Here is a 25,239-nt window from a genome sequence, read left to right as displayed (position 1 = left end):
TTGAGTACTTACTATGTGTCAGGTATTTGAGATACATCAGTGAACAGCCATGCATACATCCCTGCATTCCCACTGGGGGAAAGAAACAGTAATCATAAAAAATTATCAAGCATTTTAAGAAACACTAAGTACTATGGAAAAATAGCAAGGGTAAAGGTGAACCACACTGGGGTTGAGGAGGGCGGGAGGAGATTGCAAAGTAGGGTGGTCAGAGTAAGCCTTACGGAGAAAGTAGTATTTGAGATTTTAAGGAGCTCAGGGGTTTAGCCTTGCACATACCTGAAAAGAAGAATGTTCCAGACAGAGGGACTGTCAGTTAATGCAAAGGCTTCCTCAGAGAGTACATGGCATATGTGAGAAAAAGCATGGAGGCCAAGTGTGGCTGAAGTAAACTTAGTGAGGGGGAGAGTGAAGAGAGTAAGTTGGGGAGAAGGGGGAACATATGAAGAGGTATAGGGCAGGGCTAAATCCTGTAGGTGATAAAAGGACTTTCTTTGGCTTTTACTAAAGACAAATGGAGAATCAATGGGTGGTTTTGAACAGAAGACACAATATAATTTTTAAAAATATAAGAATCACTCCAGATGATGAACTGAGAATAAACTACAGGGGAGCAAGGGTAGAAAGCAAGGTAGATAACAGCACATTAAGAGGGAATTAGTGATTAAAACCCAAACACAGACGAACCCTACAAAGCTATACACAAATATCCCAAAACTAGGTTACTATATTAAAGTAAGTTACCATACCAACGTTTTGCGGTTGCCAGAGTCCTTTGAGGGCTTACTGATTGAAGACAAAAATCAAAATGAAATACTTTCAAGTAATTTTTACATTTTACCTTTGGACAGACAACCTCAACTTCTGTAATCTTTGGTATAATTGTCTGTTTGAAAAGGGAACAGGAATATTCCTAAAATATCCATGCCATAACAGTGGATATATATACATGGTACACTTACCTCTTCATTACCTAAAGAACAAAAAGCACTAATATGAGTAATCCAAATCAAGGACATCCCCAAATTATGTATTACTGGGCTTAGAAAGGTCTAGTGTAAAACTTTTTTTTAGAACCCAGCTGGCAAGGGATAAGGAAATATTCAAGGACATTATGGTCGACAGGTAATAAATCGGTTTGAAATGAAAGCTTTGCCAAGGATAAAAACAAATGGATCAAGAGTTGACTGGGACTTCCCTGGTGGTCCAGTGGTTAAGATTCTGTGCTTCCAATGCAGGGGGCACGGGTTCGATCCCTGGGGTCAGGGAACTAAGATCCCACATGCTGCGCGGTGTGGCCAAAAAAAGGGCAACAGAACCTTAATACTAACTTTTAAAGCACATTTAATAGCCTTGTGTGGATAGCTTCACAATTTTATTTCACCTTATTTTATTTATTTACTTATTTTTTGGCCACTCAGCATGTGGGATCTTAGTTCCCCAACCAGGGATCGAACCGCAACCCCTGAAGTGGAAGCGCAGAGTCTTAACCACTGGATTGCCAGGGAAGTCACTTCACAATTTTGGAAGAATTACTACAATCTGTACATCAGCATAGTTTAAACAATTGTATCAGCAAACAACCATTCATTTTTAAAAACTGAAAAAGTGAAAAGAGCCCAAAAAGCATGCTTAATCCAAAATCAGAAAAGAACCAAGTTCTTGATCTGAAATCAACTGAATATTCAGAAGCATCTTCCCAGTAGCATGTGTAAAATTATAAAACTATGCACTATGTATTTAAAATGACTAAAAAATAACAGAGTACCCTTCTTAGAGCTACTTTATCTTAAAACTGTAACTACACCAGAAGAAAACTTACTCAAATTATCTGTCACAATTCAATTTACAGTGCTGAAGAACACTTTAAAACTTAAGTCGCTCCATCCTTTGAAGGCCTCAATGGAAATGCAAGTTTATTATACTGAGGTTAAGTAACGACCATTCCCAATAATTGCAAAAGACTATCTTTTTGTCAGACTAGAGTTTTATATTTTCACACTGAAGAGATGAAAAACTCAAATCTTGTGTCTTGTCCTCCAAAAATAAGTGGCTGATCATAGATTATTCTCACCTTTTTGATGAATGATCAGATTCATAGAACTTTTCCTTGTACTGAACTTCAGCAGTACGGAAAGACAGAATCACCATTAGGCTGGAGTAGGAAAACCTGGTCTAACATTAAACTAAGGAAGTCACCTCACTTTCCTGGGCTTCAATTTCCTACAGGTGATACCATAATTCTGTATGACTAGATTTCAAAGTTTAACCTTCTAAAAGATGTCAACAGAATTATAAGTACATAGCTCCAAGAAAAACAGTCTGTGTCCTCAAAAGAAAACCAGGGTGTACTGTTTTCCAAAAGCGCCATGTTCTATAAATCTACCCAAGTGTAACAAATGAAGTATTATTCAATTACAATTCAGGGCAACTGTATGTATATGTTTGGAGGATGGGAGACTTCTTACCTACTATAAAATGAGACAACTTATAAGGCAATACATGGTAAAGGTAAGTGAAACTACCCAAGAGGAATGTAAGAAATCAATTTTGCTTAGGGAAGTCAGGGAAAACATTATAGACAGTACATCTGAGTATGAACTAGAATGATGGATAATGTTTTGGTAGATACAGACGATGACATTCCAGATAAAAGGGGCAAAAATGTATTTGGGAACCACTGTGCAACCGTCTTTTAACTAAAGCCTAAGTTGTAATATGCTGCTATAAGTATGGAGGGATCAATACTTACACAATAAGCTCCAGGCCAAGGTACTTGAAAAACTTTGGCATATAGGATGCCGTTTCAAACCAATGATTTAGTAGACAATTTGGCATTAATGTAAAGAACTAACTGTATTCCCAGAATCATTTACAATTAGAATATATTCACATATTACTTATGTAATAAAGAAATGCAATAAACAAATGATGGGGAAAAGATACTGGAGATTAGTTAGAAAGCTATTGCAGAAACGACAGGGTCTGAAACAAAGGAGTAACTATTCTTATAATGAGTCTACCAAAAAATTTAAAAGTAACATTGCATTTCAAAACTAAGAACTCTAAATCCAAGGTGACAAACTTTCAAACTAATTATCTGAAAGGGAAAATGCTGAGCTCTTAATATGAAGTTTAAGAGCAATAAAATAGTGTCTTTCACAATATGCTTTCATTCCATGTTACATTTCATATAATTAGTCCAAAAAACAAAAAAACCCAAAAAGCACAACAATAAAACCAACACCTCTCCTGCAGACAGTTTAACATCTCATTCAACATTTTAATTTAGCCTAGAGGTGTATCCTGAGCCTTCCAGCATTAAAGACAGAAATGCATTTCTTTCCCCCAGAAATGCATTTCTTAAACCTACGCTCCACACTCCCAAAGGCTGCATTTCCTTCCAATCTCAACACAGGATTTCAGATTAAGTCTACACCTCTAATTAGTGACTTCTCAAACAATGCTTTCCAACGAATAATTTGCTTTATTTGCTTTGCTACATTCTTGCAAATGTATGAATGAAAAGTACGTAAAAATTAACTACTGTGTACATATAGGGTGCAAAAGGTTTTGAGCCCATTTTAGTTTTGAAACATGCTTCTTAAAAATTGTGAGCAAACAGAAAAGGAACTGCTGGATCTTTCTTTATATAAGGTCTTAAAATAAGACTCAGTAGGGTGCCATTTTGAAACTTCCCAGCAGGAAGTTCAGTTTGATCAGACGGCTGGTTAAGAAATGCTTCAACTAATAATATGAACTGACTTGAAAGTTAGCTTTGTTCTTTTACAAAAGAATATACCAAGTTCATAGCAGGTACTGTTTTTGTTAATTCAAGAATCATAAACTTCTCATGAAAAATAAGTGTCTTGATATATCTGAGCATTCAATTAAAATTATTGTGATAAATTCTCTTCCAAGGTATTGAGTACCAAAGATCTGTTACGTGGTAGAATGAAATAAAGACTCAAGTTCATAAATTTAAATTGGCTAAAAAGAAAGCTTTTCATAACTAGATCAGAATCTAACCAAAAACATACTTGGAAAAAGCAAGGATAATTTGAGATTAGTCTTTAAACATGTTGTCAAGAAATAGGAAGCATTTCTTCTTCTGTCCTCACAATTGTTTTTGCTTTTTTTTTTTTAATGACTTAACCCAAAGTTAGGAGGACATCACAGTACTTAGCCTGACAAGATCCATATTAAAGAGACTGGGATGTAAAACCCCAGCAGAAATTTAAGAGACCATAAAGAAAGAAGCTAAGCCAGAGATCCATTCGAGTGAGTTACGAACCAAAAGCATTTCAGTTCTGTTCCACCATAATGCCACAAAAGGCTGCCTTAAAACTTCTAAGATTAGGATCTTAGGCAAGAAAGGGTAATACTTTGTTATTGATGGTCAAATCTTGGTGCCTTGATTCTAGACTTAAGTTTCCACGGAAGGACTTGGGCCCCCACTTGTTGAAAAGGGACCAACTCTCTAAACAAGTTTTATCATCATGGGACCTTTCAGTCAAAGCACAACTAGATGTCTAAAACTTCATGTATCATCAGCTCATTTTCTCCTCAGACAAGATAACAATCTGCAGTGTCCTACAACAGGATTATTTAAACTGATACCATATATTTTATTAATAGCTAAAATACTACACTGCCAATCTTTGGATGGGTAGGAATGTCAACCTGAGCACATTAAACCCAAATACTTCTACACAAACAAGTTTGTTCTTAATCTGTTTGACCTATTTTCTGATTTTGTACGTGTCCAACCATTTTTTCATCCGTGTATCCCTACTCCTATCAAACGGACTGTCATGAGGCAAATGTTCAGAATTTTTTTCGCAAAAGGTAATCAACTACACTCAATTATTAACTGGTCAAATAAACTCCCCAAGGCAATCGAATTTTAGAGAAATAAAGAGGAAGACTAAGTGCTATTACTCACTTTCAGGAAAAAAGTACTTTTTATTAGAGTCCTAAAAACTGTAACGTTTGAATGACTTCAAAGGGCAAGGTTTCTGCTCGAAGTTTAAACACAACATTTCCAAACCCACAGATATTAAGCATTAAAGCTTCATCCTAGTGAGGGTACTCCTCTGTGGGAGCCCGGTGGGGTGAAATCTGCAGAGGGGGTGGTACTGAAAAAGAACACCTGTGCGTTTGGCCTTACGGAACCCTCTAGTAAGACCTGTAGTAAATCTCTCTCTCACCAGCGCTGAGGCCTACAAGTGCTCGGCTAGGAAGCGGGCACTTCCCACGGATTAGCGGAACCGCCACTACAGCACAGACACGGGACCCGGTGGGTGGGGGCCGACTTTGGAGACGGAGTGAGCGCCCGGGCGCGCGAGTGGAACAAAACCTGTGGCAAGAAGTAATGAGGAAGTGCTCTCTCCCGCCCGCCCCTCCCACCGGCGGACACCCGAAACACCCGGGGTTTGACAACGTGCTGGGGGCGGGGGAGGGGACTGGCAGTTCCAGGTCCGCCCAGAGGAACTGGGAGCCTGTACTCCAAACACGGGCCCCTCGCCCCCGGAGCTAGGCCTCCGGGGCCGATGCCCGCTGCACCCATCCGGCAGTTGAGGAGCTCGTGGGGTCTGAGAAGGGTGCAGTCCGCGCGAACCGAGGCCCAGCCGCCCCCACCGCCGCCCTCAGAGCCTCCAGGCCCGGGCCGGGGGCCATCCCGGGTCTCATCCCGCGCTCTGCCCTCCGCTTTGTGGAGCCTTCGCCTCGGCCTCTTCAGAGCCCGAAGACTCTACAGCCGAGGGGAGAGAGTCCTCCCGCTCTCGCCTCTCCACTTCCCCGTCCCGACTGCCCCTCACACAGCGGAGCGCCGGGAAACGCTCCCAGTGGCCCCAGGACCACCCCCGTTCCTTCCCGCACCGGCACCCGCTTTCCGTAGCTGACACCGCCCGCCGGCCCCAGCACCCGACCCCAGCCCACCTCACCTTAGGCGGCTCCGGCGGCACTGGACACAGGAAACTCCTGGGTCCCCGACTCCGGCTCTCCTCGACCCCTCTTCGGTTAACTCCGCTTGTTTCTCTACAAAATGGCGCCGGAGGTCGCGCGCTCACGTCGCGGCCTTTCCCCTCCCCGTTCCCATTTCATCATTCGCTGCCCGCCCGAGGAAGGAGGGCCCCAGCACCAGCCAATGATCGTACCCCCCCCGTGGCTCCTGCCCAGTCACCGACGGGTGCCCGCGGATTTAAACCAATCACACACTATCACTTGCAGAAGTCAAGGAAGAAACCAGGCTCCTGCTAGCAACTACCAATCCAGACTCCTACTTCGCGGGCTTTGGCCAATTGCCGCTCGCCAGTCCCCAGGGACGGGAGTAGGAGCCCTTGCGCCTGCGCTCGAGGCGAGGGCCAATGGGGAGACGCAGATAACTTCGATTTGGGGTTTTACGGCTTCCCACCTGCCCTCGAGGTCGTCGACCAATGGGGGTCTGGCATTGCCTCTGAGAAACAATAAATAAAGGAGAGGGCCCTTAGATCCTCGCCACCTTGTGCGGGCACTACTCTGAGTGACAGGGAAAAACAGCCTTCCAATACTCTCCTTCCCCTTTCGAATTGTCAAGTCTGGTAGACCACCGGGCTTCCCAATCTTAAACATTTCCCCACCCCCCACCCCCGCCCGCCTTGTCTATTTGGCGGGGAACACCAGCTACGAGAAAGCAAGCCAGCCTGTAACTAGAGTGGTGGCGCTTTGCATCCTGGGATATGTAGTTCCCCCTCCCCGTTCCTGTCGCAAAAGTAGTGCGAGTTCTTCCGTCACTGACTGCGCCCTAGGAGGAGTAATGCGTGCTGGAGAACGTAGTCCCCCAGGTTCCCGTTTGGTCCTATCCCGCCTCACTTTCGTCAAGAGAACTTTCCCATCTATTTCTGCCTGTTGAAGAAGGGACTCCTTACAGAGAGGTAGGAAGCTCAGTCTCTTTTTGGCTTAGTCCCTGGAAGTGGTATCAGAAAGAATACTTATGCCCTTAGCTCTCGGGAGAAAGAATAGAGAAACATATTTTTTTAAAGATTTTGTGGTCACGTGTTCCTAGCTGAGTGTGGGAGGAGTGGAAGGAAGTGTTGACTGGTGGCTCTTTTAAATTTTGAAAAAACTGTATCCTCATCACCCCGTCCTGAGGCTATGCTGGGTTGCTTGTCTCCTAGCCATCTCTTTCATACTATCTTTTGTGCCTAAAAATACTTAAAAAAAAAAATTATGGTAAAAACACATAGCATAAAAATTACCATCTTAGCTGTTTTTAAGTGTACCGCATAGTAGTGTTAAAACTATATGCATATTATTGTGCAACTGATCTCTAGAACTTTTTTATCTTGCAAAACTGAAACTGTATGCCCATCAAACAACTCCCCATCTCCTCCTTCCAATCCTTGGCAACCACCCTTCTATTTTCTAAGAGTTTGACTACTTTACATACCTCATATAGGTGGAATCATGAAGAATTTGTCTTTTTGTGACTGGCTTATTTCACTAACGTCCTAGAAATACTTTTTGACACCTGCCCATTCCTTGGTTGGACGCTAACTCTTTCAGCAAACATTTACTGAGTGGTGATTTCAAACAACTGTAGGATACCCAGGGACCCCACATACAGCAAGGGCAAGAGTTGCTTCAGTCCTGTTCATAGCTGTATCCCAGCACCTAGCACAGTGCCTGGCACATGGTAGACATGTGAGCAAATAAATGTTGAAAAATCAGGAAATGGAGAAATGGACTTAAAACATTGTAATATTAGTGATAGAAGGCCCCCTAAACAGACCAAGGATGAGGAATAAGTCCCTTCTATACCTTGTTGCTGTATAAAATTGCTAAAACCTCTGTGGATAGCAGAATTTTGGCCAAATTTATCAAAACTGAAAATGCACAGACCCATTGACCCAGTGTCTAGGAATTTATTCCACAGGTGAATATTGCAGATTTGTACAGAGATGAATATATAAAGATATTCACTGATGCATTGTTAATGGAGTCCCAAAAGATTGGACACAATAGGGAAGAGGATAAATAAGTGTATGGTACTGTCATACAATGGAATACTACAGAGTTTTTAAAAACCGTGAGGTAGTCTATAGGTACTGATATGGAATAATTCAAAGATTTATTGTTAAATTTAAAAGTTAAGTGCAGAAAAAGAAAAAACAAAACAAAAAAACTGATGGTATAATCAGTATGTTACCATTTGTGTAGGAGAAAATAACTGTATTTGTATTTACATATAAATAAATGCATAAAAAGATTTGAAAAGATACATCCTTTCCCCAAACTGACACCAGTGGTTATCCCCAGGGAGGGGAGTGGAATGAGGAAGGGTAAAGGGAGCTTTTGCTTTTTGTTTTGTGTATTACTATATTATTTGAACTTTTTGCAAAGAGGACATAGTCATGTTTTATTTGTATAATTTAAAATAAAAATTTTTTAAAAGGAGACAGATAATGACACCCATAGAGGTCAACTATCTAAGATCAATTCTGTAATTCTACGATTAATTCAGGTCTCAGACATAGATCTCCTAAAGTAAAGTCAGTTGAATGAAATAAAGCTGTGTTGCCTTTCCCCACTTCCGCCTGTCTTTATACTGAGGCTGCTCTGGGAGACCCTTATGCCCACTGCCAGTGCCACCCTCCCACCCCCCATCCTCACCCCCAACTACACCAACACCACTGCTAGGATTTGACGCGCCTTGGGGACTTAGCCTAGTACCTGCAGGATTCACACAATAAATGGCCTGGAGATCAGAGTCCTTCAACTGTGTGTTGTCAAGAATTCTAGGTGGCTTCTATCCCTGCTAGAAAAGAGAGAGACTCATAGAATGTTTACAAATTGGAAGGGTTAATGGAGATCACTTAGTGTACTTTTTTCACTTTACTGAAAGACATATTTGGAACCTGCCCAGACAAACTAGTTTACTAGAGACCTTCACAAAGGATTCACTGCATCACCTTGTAACTCAGCAATTATGTGTTCTGAGGTTCAAACATATTTAGAAACAGGATATTTTTACCAGCTGTTAATTACTCACCTGGCCTCTTTCCTCAGCCTTCTTCCAATCCTTCACCCCCAATTAATTGTGCTTCCCATGCTCTGGAAGAACTATACAAACTCTTTTAATTGTTTCCCAAAATAGCCTGGAGAGGGAAATGTAAGTGCTAGGAAACAAAAGCCTTATTGAATTGGCTTGGGGTGGAGGCAAAAATACCTAGAAGACAAAGAACTTTGAGACTTTGAGATCTGTGCAAACTGTGTTATAAAATGTTTGGTGCTTGAATGAAGAAGAGATACAAGGCCTTTTTATTCAGTGTTCTTGTTTTTCAGTCCCATTTATCAGAGAGTCAGTAATTTCAATTTACAGTAGTTTTGTTTTGTTTTGTTGTGTTTTGGCTGCGTTGCATAGCATTCGGGATCTTAGTTCCCCGATCGAACCCGTTCCCCCTGCAGTGGAAGCATGGAGTCCTAACCACTGGACCACCAGGGAAGTCCCAATTTACAGTAGTTTTGACTGTCTTATCCAAAGCGACTCACTGACAGCCTAAATCTAAATTCTGATCTCCTTCCATACCATCAGCAATGCCTAAGCTCCAAACCTTCTGGCTCCCTGGGCACCCAGGCTTTGGTATGACTTTGGTGGCTCTACCCTGATGGGAGGATGACCAGGGAGGCACATTGCAAAAAGCCCATTGAGGAATTCAGAAACCCAGGCCCAGAACCAGGCTGTGCCCCTAACTTTCTGTGTAACCTTGGGAAAGTCGTTTCCCCTCCCTGCACTTCTTTTTCCCTCTTTACTATTCTGAGGATATTGGATTTGGCTCCCAAAGTGTGTTCTGTGGACTCCTAGGAAGCCAAAGACTTACTGTGTGGTCCTGGAATTCTTATGTGCACATAGGTTTATTAATCAACTAATATACTCTAAAAGTAAAACTTTATATGCTTTATCTTATCCACACCTCAAGACCCTGTTGGGTAGGGACCCCATTTTACAGATCATAAAACTGAAGCTTAGAGAGGAGCAGCTTCGTCAGTTGAAGGACACCTGCAGTGGGGTCTGTGCGTTTTGGAAGATTGAAATCATGGCAGGTCCAGAAACTGATGCCCAGTACCAAAGTACCAAACTGATGCCCAGTGATGCTCTTTTTTTCACTGGTATCAAAAAATATTTCAACTCTTACACTCTCACAGGGAGAATGAATTGTGTACTGGCCACATACGGAGGTATTGCTTTGATAGTTTTATACTTTAAGTTAAGGTCTAAAAAAACTCCAGCTGTGAAAGCAACATAAACGGATTCTCAGCTGTACCTCATCTGTTAAGTTCCCATGCCTGAAGAAGCTAATGTCAACTCATCATGTGATACTCAATTTGTACAATAAATTATGAACCTGGAAAAAAAACCAAAAACTGAAGCTTAGAGAGGTGAATCACTTGCCCAAGGTCACATACCTAGTCAATGGCAAAGCAAGCCTTGCAACCCAAGCTCTCTGACTTCAGGGCTTACATTCCCAGCCACCATCCTCTAAGACTTTGTTTGGAAACCCCCGTGCCTAGGTGATCTCCCAGCTGTCATGTTCAGTGGTCCAGTAGTGATCAGATATTTTCCAAGCCAAAAAATGTGATGCATCGTCTGATAGGGTGTTATAAATGAGTGAGACAGATTCTGAAAATACTGCCGTGAGTTTAGTGTTTTCCAGTTGAGTTTACATTTGAATTTTTAGATTCTCTCTCTCTTTTTTTTAATTTTATTTATTTTTGGCTGCGTTGGGTCCTCGTTGCTGCGTGCGGGCTCGCTCTAGTTGCGGCGAGGGGGGCTACTCTTCGTTGTGGTGCACAGGCTTCTCATTGCGGTGGCTTCTCTTGTTGCCGAACACAGGCTCTAGGTGCGTGGGCTTCAGTAGTTGTGGCATGTGGGCTCAGTTATTGTGGCTCACGGGCTCTAGAGCACAGGCTTAGTAGTTGTGGTGCATGGGCTTAGTTGCTCCACGGCATGTGGGATCTTTCCGGACCAAGGATCGAACCTGTGTCCCCTGCGTTGGCAGGTGGATTCTTACCCACCGTGCCACCAGGGAAGTCCCTAGATTCTCTCTTTAATAGGGGATTTTGTCCCAAGACTGTGTCGGAAACGCCTGACTTTTTTTTTAAGGTTATTTATCTCTCTGTCTCTTTTCATGAGAGAACAGGGAAGAAGCTAAGAGGAAAAAGGAAAAGCCACAAAGCATCTCCTCTGGTTCATGGTTAGTTTAACACTGAGTGGATGCTTGCAAACAAGTTAGAGCAGGTCTGAGAATCCTACCTGGGCTTTAGACAGACTCGTGGACCTTAGGATTATTGATGGAATTCTTCTGAGCTGGACAGAGTCTGTATGACTCTGCTGTAACTTTCTGTGTCCTCCCTGATTACAGACCTGATATTTGAGATGATTGCCTGACACCTGGACCATTAGTCTGAACTCGTCATCCTCCGCCCATCTGGGCCCCTGCCTTGGCAGATAGTTCTCGTTTAGTACTACAGACTTCTCTGGGCACTGTCTCAGCCTCTCAGCCCCCAAGTTACACTTAACATCGTTTACCTAGCACCCGTCTCTACTGTCATCTTAGAGAGGTAAACTTACAAGATATCCTGAACTGAAGGTGGGAGGGGGCAATAAGTTGAGCATTGTCTTCCAAATTCCTCTTTTTTTAGGGTGGAGGGCCGCACCTCCCAGCTTGCAGGATCTTGGTTCCCCAACCAGGGATTGAACCAGGGCCTCAGCAGTGAAAACCCAGAATCCTAACCACTAGACCAACCAGCGAACTCCCCTTCCAAATTCCTCTTGACCATTCCATACTTCCTTCTCTAGGTTATTAAGTCCATCAGACATTTAATCTCTTCCAAATACAGTATAGAGTCTTGGAAGTCTGAAAAAAAGAGGTCTCTGTCTTTCAGATGTTTACAGTCACTCTTTGGAGGAGCAAAAGACAGACCAGGTAATCATTAGTGAACAATTCAAGCCTGTATGTTACCTATGGAATGAATAGGTCAATAATCTAAATGCTGGAAGCTGATCCAGGAGAAATACTTTTGCTGGAATTCTTCCAGGATATGTAGCTTGAAACAGTACCCCCTCCCTGAACCCCAAAAAGTAAGCTTACCAGCCACCCACACTGGCCTGAAAAGGAATTTTCATGACCAAGAATCCTTGAATTCAGATATATTGGGGGCCTCTGAACAGCTTTCAATACTTCAAAAAGCATAAGGAAATCAAATATTTGTCCTTCCCCACACTACCCCCCCCAGAAGCTACAGCAGCTATCATTAATTAGCTCATCATATTTGGTAGGCAAAAATCTTCCAAAATTCAGAATCCGTAGGGAAAATAATGGGCAAACATCTTTGGAATAAAATATTGGGGAATCTCTACGGAGGCCCATTTCAACCCCCAAAAATCTGAGCCTAATTAGCCTTATTCACTGACCTGAGGATGAGGATAGGCCCATATTTGTCATTGTAGCCCTGTGGTTTTAGAGTAGTCACAGATGGTGAAAGAAAGGACAAACTCCAGGTTCAAGTAAAAAAGAAAGCATTTTGAATAATGTCATTCAAGCTGCTATAACAAAATACTATAGACCCAGTGGCTTATAAAAACAGAAATTTATTCCTCACAGTTCTGGAGGCTGGGAAGCCCAAGATAAAGGCACCAGCAGATTCAGTGTCTGGGGAGAGCCCACTTCCTTGTTCATAGATGTACATCTTGCTGTAACCTCACATGGTAGAAAAGGTAAGGGAGTTCTCTGGCGTCCCTTTTATAAAAGCATTAATCTCATTCATGAGGGTTCCACCCTGATGACCTAATCACCGCCCAAAGGCCTTACCTCCCAATACATCACACACACCCCTCCACCACCAGGGCAGAACCCTCATTTCTTCAACAGATAGTCATTGATTAAACAACAGCTGTGTCCTGGAACATAGCTCAGAGCAGAATAGACACTTCAGGTGTCTGTGCAGGTTGATGTAGCTCATTATCATCTGCTCAGACTAGCAGAGAAGCCAACTGTCAAAGAGTCACAAATGTGATAAATGTTAACAAATGGGGAACATAGGGAGTTTTGGGGAGCCTGCAACCCAGTCTGGGGATTCAAGGACTCTCTAAGGATGTGAAAGGGAGTAGGAGTTCTCTAAACAGAGTGGCAGATAGGGAGTACATTCCAGCAAAGAGCTAAGCCTCACAGAGATGATACTGGCATCTCTGAAGAATTAAAAGACCAGGAAGGTTGGAGCCTACAGAGGCAGCCAGAGGACGATTTAAGCCTCTGTGCTCAGCCCTTTATCCTAAGGGCTCTGGGAGCCTTTGAAGGGTTGGATGGAACAGCTGACATGCTAATATTTGCACTGTTTGAAGGTCACACTGGCTGGGGCATGAAGAAAGGACTGGTGTCTAGCCAGAGAAGTTGCTGGGAGAGTAGCCAGGAGGCTACCTCAGGAGTCCAAGGGAATGGAGCGAAGTGGGGTCACGAGAGATGAGGGAGGTCAAAGTGTCGGGCTTTGGCAACTGATGGAGTGTGAAAGGTGAGGGAGAAAAAGTGAAGGATTGTCTGCCCTTGGGTACCTCCTTCCTCCCACCTCAACTCCGCCGCTTGATGCAGGGAGACTGGAGGAGCAGGTGTGGAGGCAGAGACAGTGAGTTCAATTTGAAGGTGAAAGTGTTTCACACAATCACGCTGTGGGCTAAAGCTCTGGGCCGCTGAGAGCCAGAACTGCTGATGGAGGCATTGACAAGCTGGCTTGGTTGCCCTGGGGGAGCCTTCAGAGAGCAGAGGCCCCGGGGGCCCCCCCAGAAGAGCTGTGCTCAGGCTCCTGGTTGAGGAGGGAAGAGTCTCCAGCATGCTGGGAAACAGCCCAACCCAGGAGGCCTGAGGACTGCTGGAGACTGAGTGAAGTCACAGAAGCCAGAGGACTGAGGGACTCAGTGTTTTTGAGCAGTCAAGCAGGGAGGAGGGTGACAAGGCCTTGGGCTGGGTGACCTCGGAGAGAGCCTTTTCTGTGGCTAAGAGGGGGCTTAAGCCAGATGGGATCCGGCTGCAGAGGAAAGCTGTAGCTGGAGGGCAAAGGAGGGTTTGTTGTTTTTAAGATAGAGGGATTGGGGCACATTTAAATGCTAATAAAGTTCTTTTGGAAAGAAGTTATCTCTCCTCCCTGTGATCTCTCCTCCCTGGAGTTCAGTTTTAGACAGCTGGAGGGCCAAGGTCTTCTTTGTTTTTGAAATACTTGGGCTTTGATCTTCTTCAGTCCTCCTTCTCCTGAGGGTTCTTCTCCAAGGCAGAAGGTATCCAGCAACAACGCCCACTTAGAGCTGCCTGGGAAGTGACTCTTCCTCTGGCTGTTGACTTCTGGAAGAAGAAAGGGCTGCAGCTATCCCACCCCCACCCAGGCCGCCCCAGAGTCCACCCTTCCCCTGGGGCATCACGTCCTCACTGGCTGCTTCAGGGCCTCCACAGACCTCTCCCCACCCACGAAGTTGCGAGCCAGGTCAATGTCCCCTTTATGGACAAGGGCTCAGAGGTCATTCTGCAGCAGCTCCCAGGGGAAAGGGACCATGTCCATGTACTGCCTCTGGTACTGAGGGCAAACCTGGACGCTGCAGGCAGAAGCAGCTGAGGATGTCCAGACAGCCCACGTCTACTCCGGGAAACTGGGAACTGGGATTCCTGGAGCCCGTTTTCAGCCTTGCCTCTTAATCAGCAAAAGCTTGCCCGTAGATATGGGCCTATCCACTCTCCCAGGATAACGATTCTTTCCCACACCCTGTGCCTGGGCTCTAGGACCCCCACCTCCATCCCATCTTCTTCCAATTGCAACAGGTGCCTCTCCCTCATCCATTTCTTCTTTCAACAAATATTTCAGTGTTTACTGTGTTCTGTCGTGGTCCGAACGTGGGTTGGAAAAGAATTTCCAGACACAAAGCAGAATGTAAAGAGGTTAGAATTTATTAGAGGGAATGGTCGCTGCCAGAACAGCAGGCCAACTTCCTAGTAGTCTGAGAGAGCCAACCCCAAACATGTGCTATTAGTCAGTTTTTATAGCCCTAAAACAAAGAAATGGTCCGAGGTGAAATTTTTGTTTTCTGATTGGTCGAGGCACATATGCCTTCCTTCTTTAGAGTGGGAGTGGGACAGGGCAGATGCCTTTCCTTATTTGGGACGAGAGAGGAACAGGTCTCGTAGCCCAGGTGGGCTCAGGAATTTCGTACCCATCGCAACATGGCGATAAGAGTCCGGTAGGGTATGTAACGCTGAAACTTTTTCAGGCAGGGTTGTCCGTTGTCCTTGGAGCACCACACGTTCCAGGCACTATTACAGGTGCTGGGATCCTAGTAGTGAACCAACAGCCTGCCCTACCCTACGTCTTAGTGTCAGCTATCTCTGCCCTACCTCTCCCCAAGAAGGCCCGCCAATCTTGGGAGATCATATCCACGCTCTCGTGCCTCTACCAGTGGCTGCTAGATCTCCTCGGGCTTACCTGCACAGTTGCCAGTCAGGGAGGGAGTTGAGGGTGTGGCTCAGCTACAGGTATGTGGTACGGCCTGGATACATTCAGGCACCCCAGGGATGGGGCCGTCAGGAGGCTGGAGCCAGAGAGTATGGAAGGGGTTATGGGGTTGAAAGCCTCAGATATTCCCTCCCACCATCCCATTTTCCATGCCAGTCCCCCAATACTTGCTGAACCTCATAGAGATGCTATTTGGGGATCCCACAAGCTCGTCCCATGCTGTACAGCCCTGAGCCCCTTCTGTAATTCTGCTCATCCCCTTCCCATGCAGACTAAGTCCTTCTCTCTCTCTAGAATCCTCTTCTGTAAAACAGAAGAGTTGGCCTAGATGATCTCAAAGCCCTTTCTGTCTGGAACTGTTCTGACTTCCGCAGCAGCCCCTGGTCCACCCTGTACTCCAAATGGGAGTCGTCAGGGAGAGTTATCTGGAGAAGGCAGGCTAGAGAGAGGAGGGCAGCCAGGCCACTCTGCACGTCTTCCTCTCTCACCATCACCACATGATAGTCCCAGGAAGTAAGGATTCCAAGGACACACCTGTCCTGGTCAGGGGACCCTGGGGAAGTGCTGCCTGTCCCCCCATTCCCACCATCCTGAGCACCCCACATTCTGATCTCTTTCAGGCTCAGACCATGCTGTCCACAGTCCAAGGCTGCCCTAGGTAAGCTTTTTTAAAAAAATATTTATCTATTTATTTGGTTGCATCAGGTCTTACTTGCAGCAGGCAGGCTGCTTAGTTGTGGTATGCGAACTCTTAGTTGCAGCATGCATGTGTGATCTAGTTCCCTGACCAGGGATCGAACCCAGGTCCCCTGCATTGAGAACGTGGAGTTTTATCCACTGCACCACCAGGGAAGTCCCCAACAAATTGTTTTGTTTTGTTTTTTAAAGAATCAAATTTATTTATTTATGTATTATTTTTGATTGCGTTGGTCTTCGTTTGTACACACGGGCTTTCTGTAGTTGTGGCGAGCGGGGACTACTCTTTGTTGCAGTGCACAGGCTTCTTATTGTGGTGGCTTCTCTTGTTGCAGAGCACGGGCTCTAGGCGCGCAGGCTTCAGTAGTCGTGGCTCACAGGCTGTAGAGCGCAGGCTCAGTAGTTGTGGCACACGGGCTTAGTTGCAAGGATTGAACTCGTGTCCCCTGAATTGGCAGGCGGATTCTTAACCACTGTGCCACCAGGGAGGTCCCCCCAACAAATAGTTTTTAAGTGCCTGCTATGTGCCAGGTGTTGGGAATATAGCAGCAAAAAAGCAAAGTTCCTGCAGTCATTGATCTTGCATTTAAACAGGGGGTTGTGATAAACAATAATACGAAGGAAATAATGTTAAGCAGTCTAAGTGCTATGAAAAGAAATGGAGCAGAATAAGGTGCTGGAGTGACAGAGGTGGAAAGGCTGGGGAGGTGGGCAGCTCTTTTTGTTTGGGGAGACCTCTCTGATACAGGATCTGAGCAGAGACCCGAAAGAAGTGAGGGAGGAAACCACACAGACATCTGGTGGCAGAGGATTCCAGGCAGGAGACCACAAAGTACAAAGTCCCTGAGGCTGAAGGTTGGTGAGTCTGTAGCTGAGGCTGAGCAGTGGGAGAGGAGGAGTAGCAGAAAAAGAGGTCAGAGAGGAGCCAGAATTGTGGGGCCCTGCCAGCCATGCTAGGTGAGGACTTTGGCTTTCATCCTAGTAAGAAGAGAAGCCATAGAAGATTTTGAGCTGAGGATGTGAGCTGACCTTAGTTTTAAAAGGTTACTGCAAGAAGAAGAGTACAGGAGAGCAAAGGGGTGGGGCGCAGCAGAGGAATCTTCAAATTAGAAGGATGTAATAGTCCAGGCAAGAGATGATGGTGGATTGGACTAGTTTCAAAGGTGGAGAGAAGCATTACCTCTAATAATTATCTCCAGACTACAGGGCACAGCACTCACCGTCTCCCATCCCACCTCACCAACCAGTTACTGGGGTGGCCACGTTGACCTGGTATCTTCAGAAGAGGTTGCTCGTGTCAGCAGCGTAAGGCCCCTGGTAGCCATGTGCCCCTCAGCAGGGTGAGTAGAAGTTGCAGATGTTGAGGGCAATGCCCTGAATCATACCATAAGCTTCCAGGACCTGCAGAGAGGAATCAGTCCAAGGACTTTCCAGGGTTGAGGGTAAAAACACAATTTGCTACTCTTTCAGGCACAGGGTCTGTTGACTGGGACACCTAACATGGTGAAAACGGCCAGCAAAGCATGAGGGACTGAGCCTGTGCCCTCTGGCCTCTTGGGTCGGGAGGCAGTCTTGGAGCTGACCCGGGGGGACACATCCATGCCATAGCACAGGGAGCTGAGGGCACTGCTGCTACCCTCCTCGTGGGAGAGAGCTACCAATTGTAAACCAGTGCCACCAAGTCAGTGGGCTGGATTATGCTCTAGAGGCCAGGATTCACAGGTTTTTTTTTTTTTAAGTTTTTTTTAAGTTTTTTTTTTTTAAGTTTTGACCCCGTTAAATAGGGCCGAAGGCTCTGTGGCCCTCTTTTCTCACCCATGCCTGCTCCTAGTGGTATTCCACTATCTCCACGTGGGCATGTACGGCAGGAGCTTTGCAGGGCTGCGTGGCAGGCAAACCCTTGGCAGAAATCTGGAGTTGGATTGCCCAGTAACCTAATTTGAAAATCAAAATTCGGTGAGCCGTGATTGCTCCCTGTGTACCATAACCCTTTGTCAAGGGTCAAAGGAAAACGTGCGGCATTTGCCATTTTGGGTTCTGGCAATGGCCAATCAGAACCTTGAGGGCCCGGCACCAGCCCCGGGAGCAGAGGCAGAAGCACTGCTCTGGGAAGGTCATCCCCTCAGAGTTGTCATTCCCCTTGAGACCTCCTGCTGTGTATTTGGTTTAAAAAAAAATCATAGAGTGCTGAAGTTTGCACTCAGATTTGCATCATTTGCATTCAGATATGCACACCCTCTTGGGAGGAAGAGACAGGAGTGGTGTGACAGCAAATACTGGGGGGAGGAACTGTGGACAGTCCTATCTCCTGTGTCAGAGAAAATGTTATCTCTGATGTGGATCAGGGCCTATCTGCTAAGTGTTTTGCCAAGGCCTTTGTAGGTTTCTTCTGGATTAGGGCAGGGTAGGGGGCAGCGTTGGAGGCCCTATGGGGAGACCACACAGCCCAGGGGAGAAACCCTGTCCTTGGACACAAAAAACCTGAATTCTCGTCCACAGTCTGCCCCTTACTGTTTGGAAGGCGTTGGGGTAGTTTGTTGTCCTGTAAAATAAGGAGGAAATATTGCCTGAATTTTTAAATGAGGACAGCATATTGTATTTGCAATTTAAAAGCAATGAGAGGGCTTCCCTGGTGGCGCAGTGGTTGAGAATCTGCCTGCCAATGCAGGGGACACAGGTTCGAGCCCGGGTCTGGGAAGATCCCACATGCCGCGGAGCAACTAGGCTCGTGAGCCACAACTACTGAGTCTGTGTGTCTGGAGCCTGTGCTCCGCAAGAAGAGAGGCCGCACCAGTGAGAGGCCCCGCGCACCACGATGAAGAGTGGCCCCTGCTTGCCGCAACTAGAGAAAGCCCTCGCACAGAAACGAAGACCCAACACAGCCAAAAATAAATAAATAAATTTATAAAAAAATAAAATAAAATAAAATAAAAGCAATGAGAAACAAGAAAAGTTTTACATTTTATTTTTTATGTATTTACATTTTTTTCTACTTTTATTGAGATATAATTGACACAACATTGTATTAGTTTAAGGTATACACCATAATGATTTGACATATGTATATATTGCAAAATGATTACCACAATAAGTTTAGTTAATATCCATTACCTCACATAGTTACAGTTTTTCTTCTTGTGATGAGAATTTTTAAGATCTACTCTCCTAGCAACTTTCAAATATACAGAACACTATTATTAATTATAGTCACCATGCTGCACATTACATCCCCAGGACTTATTTATCTTTTTTTTTATATATATAAATTTATTTATTTTATTTATTTTATTTTTGGCTGCCTTGGGTCTTCGTTGCTGCGCACAGGCTTTCTCTAGTTACTGCGAGCAGGGGCTACTCTTCCGTGCGGTGTGTGTGCTCCTCATTGCGTTAGCTTCTCTTGTTGCGGAGCACAGGCTCTAGGCGTGTAGGCTTCAGTAGTTGTGGCACAAGGGCTCAGTAGTTGTGGCTCGCGTGCTCTAGAGTGCAGGCTCAGTAGTTGTGTTGCACAGGCTTAGTTGCTCCGTGGCATGTGGGATCTTCCCGGACCAGGGCTCGAACCCGTGTCCCCTGCAATGGCATGCGGATTCTTAACCACTGCGCCACCAGGGACGTGCCCTTATTTATCTTATAACTGGAAGTTTGTACCTTTCGACCATCTTCAGAAATTTCCCCAACCTCTAGAAATAAGAATTTTTAAATCCCCATGTGAGTCCCACTAATCTGCCTGCCTCACAGGGTTGCTGTAAACTGATTGGGGGGTATGCTCTGTGTGTGTATGTGTGTGTAAGAACAGCTCTGTGCACTGGGGTTCTGAGCTCTTTTCCTTTGCTCTCCCACCAGCTGAGGAGGAGAGAGGTGCCCTCTTTCCAACCCTCACCGAGGAGAGGGGTGACTCACCCCATTGAAGCAGTTGTCCTCTGTGGTATAAAAGCAGAGCAGTAGTAGGTGTTGAGGGAAGTCCAGAGGCTGTGGACTGAGACCTGGAATCAGGCAGTGAGGGTGTGGCCACCTGGGCTCACCTCCACTCCCAGGGCAGTTACTCCATTTCCTGCCATATTAATTACCTCTGATCAATCTAAACTGGCCTGCCTGGTGGCATCATCTGCCTCTGGCCTAAGGATGACAGAGAGCCAGCTGCCTCAAAAGTACACATGCCAAGGACTAGAAGGAAACAGGACTTACTCATTGCCAATGAGGCCATGGTAGTAACCATACTCTATCAGAGGATCATCACCCAGCTGGTAGTTGCTCATTTCCTTTCCCATTCCAAAGCCATGATACCAGAAGACACAAATAAGTGCTGAGAAGCCCCTCCTGATGGTAACAGTGATAATGGCTAAGCTTGAGTGCTAGGCCCTGCTCTGAGCCCTGTATATTCATTGTCCCCTAATCCTGTGAAGCAGGTACTATTGTGTGCATCCCCTATTTTTTTGGGGGGGGGGTCGCACCACATGGCTTGCGAGGATTTTAATTCCCCGACCAGGGATTGAACCCGCGCCCTTGGCAGTGAAAGGGCAGAGTCCTAACCACTGGACCACCAGGGAATTCATTTCCTTTTCTTTCTTTTTTTTTTGTGCATTCCCATTTTACAGATGAGCAAACTGAGACACAGAGAGGCTAAAAAGCTTGCTCAAGGCCACACAGCCAATCAGTGGCAGAGCCAGGGTTCAAACCCAGGTTAGTACCATTTCCAGGTCTGCACTCTTACTGTCTTGGCTATACTGCCTCGTGCAGGATTAACACAGAACCATACTCAGCATCTCAGAGCAGCTGATGTCTCAGATTAGCCTTAATGTACAGATGGGGAGACAGGCCAGAGGGGATAGAGATCAAGGTCAGAGGTTGATCTCTGGTTCCAGATATATCCCGAATCTTTCCATTGATTGCCACCTCCAGTGCTCTCATTCTAGTCCCTGTGTCACCGTCATCTCTGCCTGGACCACCAGAACAGGCCCTACTGGTTTCCTTCCTTCTACTCTCCCCCGACCCTCGCAATCCATCCTCCTGCTAAAACCCCTCCAGTGGCTTCCTAGAGCATCCTTACCATGGCTTACAAGGCCCCAAGATCCCGTTCATCTGTCCAGTGGCGCTCCACCGTGTGCCCCTGCTCACTCGGCTCCAGCCACAGAGGCCTTCTTTCCACCTGGGTGATTCTGCCTCAGCCTTGCACTTATTTTTCTCTCTGCCTGGACCACTTTTCTTGAGGCTCTTCTCGTGCCTTCTTCTTGTCATTCAGCTCACTTGTCTCCTTCTCAGGAAGGTTTCCCAGCTATGATGTCTAAAGCAGTCCTTCATAGTGCTTAGCATTCTCTGAAATGACCTTGTTTATATGTGTGTGTACACTTATTGCCTATTTTTCCCCCACCTAGAAGGCAGAGACTGTCTTGGTCACCACTGTATTCCAGTCTGTGCTAGGCTGGGTGCTCAAAGAATATTTGAAGAGTGAAGGACAGGATAAAGATTACTGGGCAGTGCTGGCTTTTTGCTCCTGTTTAGCAGCCAAGGACCTGAGACTTACCTTGAAGTTGATGGAAAATGGACCCTTGACAATTTGTGCACTCGGGGTGGGGGGACACATATATACTCTCATACCTTTCTCCAAAGACACATAAGTCATGGCTGGCAAAAGTGGGGAGCTTTTCAAAGAAATTCAGCAGTGCTTGGCAGTTGTCAGAAGCCACCTGAATGGAGAGGAAGTGGGGCCCAAGGTGGGGGTCAAGGTGGGAAAGAATCACAGACAGGCTCCCCTGCCCCAGCCAAAGGGTGAGAAGAGATCATATACTCATTTGCACATTTTGCTGGTCTCCCTGAGCTCCCCTCTTACCCTCTCTGGTCCATTCTCCCTTTCTCTTTAACATGGCAGAGCTAGTGTGATCCAGGCAGTCCAGGGCTTCACACTCTTCAGAGCTTCCTGTCACCCTTAATCCTAATGGGGCTTATGAGACTTTCAGTAGTCAGGCCCTGCACGGCTCACCAGCCCCATTCTCCCTCTTTTTTTTGTTTTGTTTTTTGTTTTTATCTTTTGGCCACACCACGCGACATGCTTAGTTCCCTGACTAGGGATCGAACCTGCGCCCCCTGCATTGGAAGCGTGGAGTCTCAACCACTGGACCGCCAGGGAAGTTCCTGTCACCCTCCCTCTTAAACATAATGCTCCAGCCTCTCAGGCATCAGCTTTCCCTATCTCCAAGCCTTTGGTCCCTGCTCACACTCTGTGAGTAGACTCTTTCCTCCACAATCACTGGGCTTTGTTCCCTGAGGCCAAGGGTGATGTACATCTCCCTGCTCTGTGCTTCCCCATCCCCTCTAGCTCCTCTTTTGCCATATTCCTCACACTTGTAATGACTAGTTTGATGTCTGCTTCTGCCCTAGACTGTAAGCTCCATGAGGAGGGACTGGACCACCTCCTTCACTGCTGTTTCCCCCATGTGTAGCACTGTACCTGGCACACAGTAAATTACCAAGAAGAAGATTGTTGCATTCAATTTCAGATTAGAAAACGAAGGTCCAGGGAATTCGCTGGAGATCCAGTGGTTAGGACTCTGCACTTTCACTGCCAGAGCCCAGGTTCAATCCCTGGTCGGGGAACTAAGATCCCGCAAGCTGTGTGTACAGCCGAAAAAAAAAAAAGAAAGAAAAAAAAAGAAAATGAAGGTCAAAAAGAAAAAAAAGAAAAAGAAAATGAGGGTCCAGGGACTTCCCTGGTGGCTCACTGCTTAAGAATCTACCTGCCAGTGCAGGGGACACGGGTTCAAGCCCTGGTACGGGAAGATCCCACATGCCATGGAGCAACTAAGCCCGTGCGCCACAACTACTGAGCCTGCGCTCTAGAGCCCGCGAGCCACAACTACTGAGCCCGTGTGCCACAACTACTGAAGCCCGTACGCTTAGAGCCCATGCTCTGCAACAAGAGAAGCCACCGCAATGAGAAGCCTGCACACCGCAATGAAGAGTAGCCCCCGCTCGCCGCAACCAGAGAAAGCCCACGCACAGCAACAAAGACCCAACACAGCCAAAAATAAATTAAATAAAAAAGGAAAATGAGGGCTTCCCTGGTGGCGCAGTGGTTGAGAATCTGCCTGCTAATGCAGGGGACACGGGTTCGAGCCCTGGTCTGGGAAGATCCCACATGCCGCAGAGCAATTGGGCCCGTGAGCCACAGCTACTGAGCCTGCGCGTCTGGAGCCTGTGCTCCACAACGGGAGAGGCCGCGATAATGAGAAGCCCGCGCACCGCAATGAAGAGTGGCCCCCGCTTGCCACAACTAGAGAAAGCCCTCGCACAGAAACGAAGACCCAACACAGCCAAAAATAAATTAATAAATAAAAAAGGAAAATGAGGGTCCAGAGATCATTTTGTCTGGCTCCTTAAATTCATAGGTGGGGAAACTCAGGTTCAGGAAAGGTGAGTGACTTGCCCACGGTCACACAAAGAGTAGCTTGCAGAGTCAGCTGCCTGGTCACCACCTGCTTCGAAGCTGGCTCAGGCTTCCTCTGGCCCAACTGATAAATCCCTCATCTTCGTTCAGTTCCCAGAGGCTCACAAAGTATCTCTTCGTGTACAGTCTGATCTCTGCGACAGCCTCGGGGATGATGATAATGATAGCTGACACTGAGTGTTTTCAATATTCTAGTCATTTGTGTGTATTCCCTTCCTTAATCTTTTGCACGACCCTATGGGATAGGTACTCTTATTAGCATCCGATGTCACAGATGAGGAAACTGAGGCACAGGATATTTAAAGGAACTTGCCCAAGGTCAGATAGCCGGGAAATGGCAGAACTGGGATTTGAACCTGGCAGTCTGACCCTTAACCACGACACTGTCCAGCTTGCCCTGTATACAGGAGGGAGGCATTATTATCCTTTCTCTGTCAACCCCCCCAGGGTGAGGTTTGGCATTCTTTGATTCGAAAGCAGGGGCCACAAACCTACTGCCTGCAAGAACTAGGCAGAAAACATGAATGGGTGAAGCAGACGGGTGTCAGGCAACAGGGCCTGGTGGGGACAGTGGTAAACTGGAGAGTACAGGGTCTTCTACAGCCACTCACCCTTGCTGCACCTCAGCTCCAGAAGGGTGTTACTAGGAGCAAATGCAGGCTCAGAGTTGACTTTTCAACAGAAGTCACAAGTCTGAATTTTTAAGTGAAATCTCTCAATTATGCAAACAGTGGCAACCAAAATTCAAGTTTTCTTCCCTCTAATAGGCAGGGCAAGGAAAAGATGTCCACGGGCTGAATGGCTGCAGCTCACAGGCCACAGTTTGCAGCCTCTTGTCTGAGACAGAAGGCATTTCCTTTCTTCCTCCAGCTCCCGTCAGCTTGTCCTCCCTCTACCTCCATCTAGCCTTCTTGCCCTTCTTCCTTTCCTTCCCCTTCCTTCCGTCTTCCCTGTCCCCACCTTGAGTGGTGCAGCCACCCACCTGTTGGTCATTGGTCTGGTAGTTCTGGCTGAGAGAGTAGGAGGAACCCACACCAGCGGGGACTCCAGGTCCAGAACATTGGCCACCAGGTTCCAGCTGTGTGGGTTCATGTAGAGGGATCCATCAGCGTTCCCTCTATGGGGAGGAGGGAGATGTGTGCGTGTCCTTTGGGCTGCAGGGGCCAAGGGCACCCACAGGGCTGAACGCAGTGGTCGTGGGGCTTTGCCCATGCCTCCTAACAAGATGGCAGCCAGAGAGGGGCATAGGTGGATGCTCCAGTCCAAGAGTAGGTGGCTCCAGGACATCCCCTAGGTTGGCATTCCACAGGGTAGGCTAGGGAAGCCCTCTTTCTTCTAGCCTCTCCAAACCTTCCCTAGAGAGAATCCTTCCACCACCTGAGCAACAGAGGGTATTCCCATTTAAGGGCCACACTTTGCCATGGAGCTTCTTCCTGAACCCCACATCTGCTCCTTGCTGGCCCTGTTCCCTGTTCCCTTTTGTTGAGAGACAACTTGTCTGCCAGCTACTGTGCTAAGTACTCTATGGGAATTGCTCCTATTCCTCACAGCAACCTTTGAAGTAGGTTCTTTTTTTT

At 46.3% G+C, this 25,239-nt stretch overlaps 1 protein-coding gene, 1 long non-coding RNA gene and 2 pseudogenes across 16 annotated transcripts in view; 2 read left to right on the top strand and 2 right to left on the bottom strand.

Moving 5' to 3' along the window:
- The window catches only part of CNOT1 (CCR4-NOT transcription complex subunit 1), a 98,396-nt gene extending 92,302 nt beyond the window's left edge, over window positions 1-6,094 (bottom strand). For 8 of the 13 annotated variants that reach the window (XM_082368779.1, XM_082368780.1, XM_082368789.1 and 5 more), the window contains exon 1: window positions 5,946-6,092. The gene's annotated coding sequence lies outside the window, so the exon portion shown is untranslated. Of the gene's footprint in view, window positions 1-12; window positions 32-5,945 lie in introns of those variants that run through there. The other 5 variants (XM_082368784.1, XM_082368783.1, XM_082368791.1 and 2 more) reach the window with 5 other exon arrangements.
- Window positions 6,095-6,216: 122 nt separating this feature from the next.
- LOC309617209 overlaps window positions 6,217-25,239 on the top strand; it is a 34,474-nt gene continuing 15,451 nt past the window's right edge. The window contains exon 1 of the long non-coding RNA XR_014237797.1: window positions 6,217-6,914. This is a non-coding gene — a long non-coding RNA (uncharacterized lncRNA). The remainder of the gene's footprint in view (window positions 6,915-25,239) is intronic.
- LOC309617199 (ATP synthase membrane subunit K, mitochondrial pseudogene) lies at window positions 10,003-10,287 on the top strand (annotated as a pseudogene). The gene has a single exon. The product of its transcript is annotated as an ATP synthase membrane subunit K, mitochondrial pseudogene (transcript).
- On the bottom strand, window positions 10,421-25,239 carry LOC309617673 (lysosomal protective protein-like; annotated as a pseudogene). The gene is made up of 6 exons: window positions 24,645-25,239; window positions 21,743-21,905; window positions 20,407-20,498; window positions 18,736-18,766; window positions 17,465-17,625; window positions 10,421-14,617 (listed from the first exon to the last, which is right to left on the bottom strand). The product of its transcript is annotated as a lysosomal protective protein-like (transcript).

Source organism: Balaenoptera borealis (genome assembly GCF_965194805.1).
Source record: "Balaenoptera borealis genome assembly, chromosome: 19".
In the NCBI taxonomy this organism is placed as follows: domain Eukaryota; kingdom Metazoa; phylum Chordata; class Mammalia; order Artiodactyla; family Balaenopteridae; genus Balaenoptera; species Balaenoptera borealis.
This window is presented reverse-complemented; position numbering and strand designations above follow the sequence as displayed.